Raw genomic sequence first — 6,688 nt, 5'->3', positions numbered from 1 at the left:
CTTCCCGTTCTCCCTCCGTTCCCTAGCTTGTCGTGCATTCTTTCCAAAAATCAGGACTTTTTTAAAACTCCACGGGACACAGGACAAATTGTTCAAAATCGGGACTGTCCCTCCCAAATTGGGACATCTGGTCAACTTATCCTAATTGCCAGAATTTGGAAGCAGCCAAGATGTCCTTCAGAAGATAAATGTATAAATAAATTGTGGTACACCCATGCATTGGAATAATATTAAATCATAAAAAAATTAGTTATCAAGCCACAAAAAGACACAAATAAATTTAAATGCTCTTTTTAAAAAATTGGTTTATTGATTTTAGAAAGAAACAAAGGGAGGAGAGAGAGAGAAACAGAGAGAGGAACATTAATCAGTTGCCTCCCAGGAATCAAACCCTGGTATATGCCCTGACTGGGAATTGAACTGGCAATCTTTTGAAATAGGAATTTTAGGGGTAAAATAGGACAGGCTTAGGAAATTTTAGAAATTAAGGGGACCATGGAAAGCACAGGGCAAAAGAGCAGCAGAAGGTACATTTTCATAGAACAGGGAGGCTAAAAGGCTACAACAGGTACATTTCCATAGAATGAGGGAGCTGGGAAGAGAAAAAGAAAAGGAAGACCTTCATCCAAAAGAAGAAGAAAGCCCAAAGGAAATAGGAAAACAATAAGGAAAGGGGGAGGGATCTCATGTGACCCATATGAGGTTTAACCTTTGAGCCCAGGAGTTACTATGGTAACCAGTTCAAGGGAACAGTGACCAATCAGAGGGGATATCGAGGCTCCAGGATCTGCAGCCTTCATAAGCCATAGGGGAAAGGAGCCCAGTGGGATCCTTTTCCCCACCCCATTCTGTGGAACTCTTTCCCTCTCCCCACATGGGTTCTTCAATAAATCTCCACCTTTGCTATACTACCCCCTGTCCTTGGATTCATTCTTTGACTCCAGCGGACAAAGAATCCGGTTTCCAGTTCAAAATTTTCGTTTCAAATTGGTGCATTGGCCAGGAATTTCTCCATAAGTCAGTCAACCCTCTTTACATCAAATGGTGAGTAGTCACGGGGTCTGTCCCTCTGTCCCTTTTCTGTCTCTTGTATGATTTTGGAGGCTGACGGCCGCCCACCAGCCATTTAAACTTGGCTGCCATCTAAAAAGCAGGCACCCCCCCCCCCCCCTCTCTCTCTCTCTCTCTCTCACTGCTCCTTTCTGGATGTATTCTCCAGGGCCAAAGGGCATGGGTCAGTCAAGTAAAGGCCACTAGGGCGACTGCCGCTACAAAAAAAAAGAAAAGAAAAGAAAAGAAAAAGTCTCCCATGGAAAGATAAACTGGTACCGGGTCAGGTTAGAGCAATAGGCTTTGGCCAGTCGCAAGTCAAAGCTCGGCCATTGACTAAAGGAGTGCTTGGGTCCCTGCCCAGCTCCAAAGATGAAAGAGGCAAATTCCTCTCCCCCTGGTTCGAGAGTTTCAAATGTCCTTCCGTGAGTACAGGACCTCAGGACCTCGCAGGGATGTCTGGGTTGTTGAACTCTAAAAGACGTGCAGGGGCCTCTCAGAAACAACACATGTAATTAAATTCTGACCTGTCCAGGGATGCAAGTAAGGTTGTCACCCAGCATTCCAGGTCCTCCCGGATGTCTTAGACAGCTAGGAGAGAAACTGAGACACGGTACCCACCCACCCCCCACCCTCCCCACCCCCCACCCCCCGCCAAAAAAAACCCCAGCACATTTCTGACCCACTACATATGTCCACTCCCCTGGCCCCATTCCCAAGCAGGGTTTAATTGGAGAAGCATCTGCCTTTTCTTCTGATTTCTATTCCAGTCAGGTCTAATAGTATCCAGCCAAGAACTCTGCCTCCACGTTCCAGGTCCCACTAAGCTTACCTCCTCAGTCTCCATTTGTGCAGGCCTTTATAGTAAGGGTCCTAAGGAGAAACTTCTAGGCAAGAGTTAAGAAAGGGAGGGCCAGCTAACTGTTTTCCACTTCTTGCATACGAGCATGGCCTAAGTCTTTCCATCAGGCATAACAGGAGTGAATCACAGCCCTTTGCCACCACCCCTGTAGAGGTTTTAGCCTTTTAGAGAATTCAGCGTTACAGGCGGACACAGCTGTTCAGTTAGCCCATTAATGACTAGGTAACTAGCCTCTAGTCTTCATTGTGATTCTGTAAAATGGTCACATACTCTCGGGAGTGTTCTTAAAAGCCTCATTTTCACCATGTTTTCATTTGAAATTTGGGTAGATGAGACATTTCTCACAATTTAGGGACATTTCTGGGTCTTCTGTGTGAAGGGAAAGTCTAGTTCAAAGGGAGGTGCCCGACCTGATTTTGGGGGGCCTCTTTGCCTGAGCCCCTTCTCTTCATGGATGCTATAGAATAGTTCCCAGATTGTCTTTCTTTAGAAAACGGTGAAAATGATGCAAGGGGAATATATACAAGACAAGCCACATGGCCAAAATAGGCCATTGAAAGAATGCTGAGGTTCCTGGGAGGGTCAGTCCCCCAGAGCTGGGACAAGAGACATCGCTTTTTTAATGGAGTGCTTTCTGGAGTGTCCGTGGATTGTGCACACTTATAAATATCATGAACAAGAGTGTTTCTATTGATGTTTCCTGTTGATGTTTGAATCAATCTGTTTAAAGATAGGGAACGTCCCACTTTGCTGGGGCCCAGCTGCTTGTGGACAGGGTAAACATGTGGCTGAACATGTGGCAGGGTTTGAATCTTGAGAGTCTTTTTTTAAAATATATTTTATTGATTTTTTTAATAGATAGGAAGGGAGAGGGACAGAGAGCTAGAAACATCAATGAGAGAGAAACATTGACCAGCTGTCTCCTGCACTCCCCCCTTCCCCGCCCTCCCCCACTGGGGATGCGCCTGAAACCAAGGCACATGCCCCTGACCGGAATCGAATCCGGGACCCCTCAGTCCACAGGCCGACGCTCTATCCACTGAGTCAAACCGGTTTCGGCTCTTGAGAGTCTTTTTGTCTGCAATGTGCCTTGGTTATTGCTTGCTTTGCCAGCTTATTTTGCTCTTCACTGTTTTTATGAACATAGAAAGCCCTCTGTCTCTGCTCTGTGTAGGCTTTGTGCCACTCAGAACCAAAGGTTATTTTACCGTGCTGGGTTAGGAGTTTAAGATTCTAAGGCTAATTTGAAAGTGTAAAATTTGTGAAGGTTACAGATATGTTAGCCCAGAGAAGTTTAAACAAAGACCACTAGCTAAAGTTGTAACCTGCCTGTGAGTGATAAACCATTGTCTTCCCCACCTAGAGAAGTGAGAGGGGGAAGGGGAAGAAAAAAGAAGAAGAAAAAAAAGCAGTTTTATTCAGACAGTGGCTTTTGGTTCCAAAAACAGCGGAATAAGAGGCAGCACTGGCCAAACCTGTGCAGGTGCTTAGCAAAGAAGCAGGGTGGGGGAAATTTACAAAGCCCTATCCAGCCTCACATCCATTAAACATCCGGTAGGCAGGCAGCTTAGATATTAATAGGGAGAGAATCCAAGATGGCTGCTCGGGTAGGCAACTAGCCGCAGCCGCACACAACAATTTTAATAAAATACAACTAAAATATAAAATGGACATTACCCAGAACTACAGGAAAGTCGACTGACTGGAAATCCTACAACAAGAAGCAAGGAGAAAACCAGAAAGAAGCGCGGAGGAGCTGTAAAAGCCCAAGGTACGGAGACACGCGGCGCGCGGAGAGGACGGAGCCGGAGAGGAGGGAGGCCGAGTGCCTGGCGGGCGTTCCCTAGCGGAAAGGAGATAAAACTCCGACTGTGCTGGGCCCCTGACTGCTCTGAACCCCCGTTCTGGGCCAGACCCCGGGGACTCAGGCTCAGCCATAGGGAGCTGGGCTAAGTCGGAACCCCGGGGTAGCGGAGAAAGGAGGTCCCGGAGGCGCGCACACTGCCCCCAGAGAAGGGACGGTCGGCTGTGCCGCGGGATTGCCCTGACGGGAAGGAGACTGGGGCTCCAGACTGCTGTGAACGCCACCTCCAACTCCACTTCCAACTGAACTGAACCCCAATACCGGGCTCATTGTGGGAGAGCATAGACTGTTTGGCAGCAGGCGAAAATCGAGGGCACCTTTCTCTCAGAGGCGCCCGCAGCGAGCACTGAAGGACCCGCATAGGGCGGGGCTGACGGAAGCCAAAGCTGCAGGCTCCACCCTGAAACCCCGTCCCATCTGTAACTGCGAAATGCGACAACAAAATAGATCACAAACGAAAAAAATGGAGGACAAAAAGCGTCTGGATATAGAGTTCAGATCTACGCTTATAAGGTTTTTCAAGAATTTCCTAGAAAAGATGGATAAGGCCTATGAGGATATGAAAAGAGATCAACTAGAATTAATAAGGAGTCAACAAGAAATGATAAGGGATCAACAAGAAATAAAGAATACATTGTCTGAAATAAAAAATATTCTACAGAGTCCTAAAAACAGAAGGGAAGATCGCAAGAATCAAGTCAAAGATTTGGAACATAAAGAGCCAGAAGACACTCCTCCACAGAAGCTAGAAAGCAAGAGAATCCAGAAAATTGAAGATAATGTAAGAAACCTCTGGGACAACTTCAAGCGAACCAACATCAGAATTATGGGGGTTCCAGAAGATGAGAGAGAGCAAGATATCGAAAACATACTGAAAGAAATAGTGACAGAAAACTTCCCCCACCTGGTGAAAGAATTTGACTTACAAGTCCAGGAAGCGCACAGAACTCCAAACAAAAGGAATCCAAAGAGGACCACACCGAGACACATCATTATTAAAATTCCAAGAGCAAAAGATAAAGAGAGAATATTAAAAGAAGCAAGAGCAAAGAAGGTAGTAACTTATAAAGGAGCACCTATACGATTGTCAGCTGACTTCTCAACAGAAACCATGCAGGCCAGAAGGGAATGGCAAGAAATATTCAAGGTGATGAATAGCAAGAACCTACAGCCAAAAATAAGCTACCCAGCAAAGCTATCACTCAGAATCGAAGGCCAGATAAAGAGCTTCACTAATAAAAAAAAGCTAAAGGAGTTCATCACCACCAAACCAGAATTATATGAATTGCTGAAGGGGGTTCTTTCAGAAGAGAAAGTAAACAAAGATAAAAATTATGAACAACAAATACGTAATTATCAACAAGTGAATCTAAAAACCAAGGAAATTAAAAAAATCTGATGAACAATATTAACTGTTGAATATAATAGAATCAGAGGTATGGAAGGGGAGTGAACTGACGATTCTTGGGGAAAAGGGGAGAGGGGGGCGTGGGAAGAGACTGAACATAAACTGTGCACCTATGGATGAGGACAATGGGGAGAGGGGAAAGGGCAGAGGGTGGGGTGGGAACCTGGTGGAGGAGGGCAATGGTGGGGGGGGGGGGGAAGGAACATTTGTAATAATATGAAAAATAAAAACTTATTAAAAAAAAAAAAAAAAAAAAAAAAAAAAAAAGATATTAATAGGAACCAGGGACCAGGTGGACCTCGCCTGCCTCTGATATTAAAAGCCCTAGCAGACTGGCCGAAGTGGAACTGGCTAAGGAGCAACCACTTGTGTGCCCTTGGGGGCACGGCAGCAAAGGTATGAGCAGACGGTAGGCTTGTCTTCCCTGCGTTTTCTCTGTGACATTCAAAGTATATTGTATCTTTGTCCACCATCCAGAACTGAAATATCATTGCTGACATGTACATATAAGGAACTGTTTGACATTGAAATTAGGACTCAGAAGAACTGGTGGGCTCGCCTCTCGCTCCTCTCCCGGCCGCAGCCCGGGGGGCGGCAGAGCGGGATGACCATGTTTCGCTGCAAGCTGACGGCGCTCGACTACCACAACCCCGCCAGCTTCAACTGCAAAGATGAAACAGAATTTAGAAACTTCATTGTTTGGCTTGAAGACCAGAAAATCAGACACTACAAAATTGAAGACAGAGGTAATTTAAGAAACATCCACAGCAATGACTGGCCCAAGTTCTTTGAAAAGTATCTTACAGATGTTAGCTGTCCTTTCAAGATTCAAGATCGACAAGAAGCAATTGACTGGCTTCTTGGTTTAGCCGTTAGTCTTGAATATGGAGATAACGCTGAAAAATATAAGGACTCAGTATCTGATAATACAAAAAATGCTGACAATGCAGCAAAAAATGCAGAGCCACTGATCAATTTGGATGTTAATAACCCTGATTTTAAGGCTGGTGTAATGGCTTTGGCTAACCTTCTTCAGATTCAACCTGGTAATGCTTAAGGCAATTCACATTTTGGTCCAGGACGCCTGACACAGGATGCAGTTGCTAAAGCAAATCAAGCAAAAGAGGGGTTGCCTGTTGCTTTAGACAAGCATATTCTTGGTTTTGACACAGGAGATGCAGTTCTTAATGAAGCTGCTCAAATTCTTTGATTGCTGCATATAGAAGAGCTCAGAGAGCTACAGACAAAAATTAATGAAGCCATAGTAGCTGTTCAGGCAATTATTGCTGATCCAAAGGAAGACCACAGACTGGAAAAAGTTGGAAGATGAATCTTTTAGGATTTTAGCCTCTCACCTATTTAGTACAGTTGGGAACCATGCACACCGTGGTATGTGTTTCAGAATCACACATCACATTTTCAAGGGAAGAATCCCAGAAAATTGACTATGTTGTAGAGATTTCCATTATTGCTTTTTCTTTAATAAAGTTTGGGAAAGCGGAAA

The 6,688-nt window shown here is 45.0% G+C and overlaps 1 pseudogene across 1 annotated transcript; it reads left to right on the top strand.

Annotated features, from left to right (window-relative positions):
- The first annotated feature begins 5,794 nt into the window (after positions 1-5,794).
- On the top strand, positions 5,795-6,688 carry LOC311625193 (RNA transcription, translation and transport factor protein-like; annotated as a pseudogene). Its single transcript has one exon. The product of its transcript is annotated as an RNA transcription, translation and transport factor protein-like (transcript).

This window comes from Pipistrellus hanaki, assembly GCF_964339955.1.
Source record: "Pipistrellus hanaki genome assembly, chromosome: 7".
In the NCBI taxonomy this organism is placed as follows: domain Eukaryota; kingdom Metazoa; phylum Chordata; class Mammalia; order Chiroptera; family Vespertilionidae; genus Pipistrellus; species Pipistrellus hanaki.
Note: the sequence above shows the minus strand (reverse complement) of the source record. Positions and strands in the feature narration are given on the sequence as shown.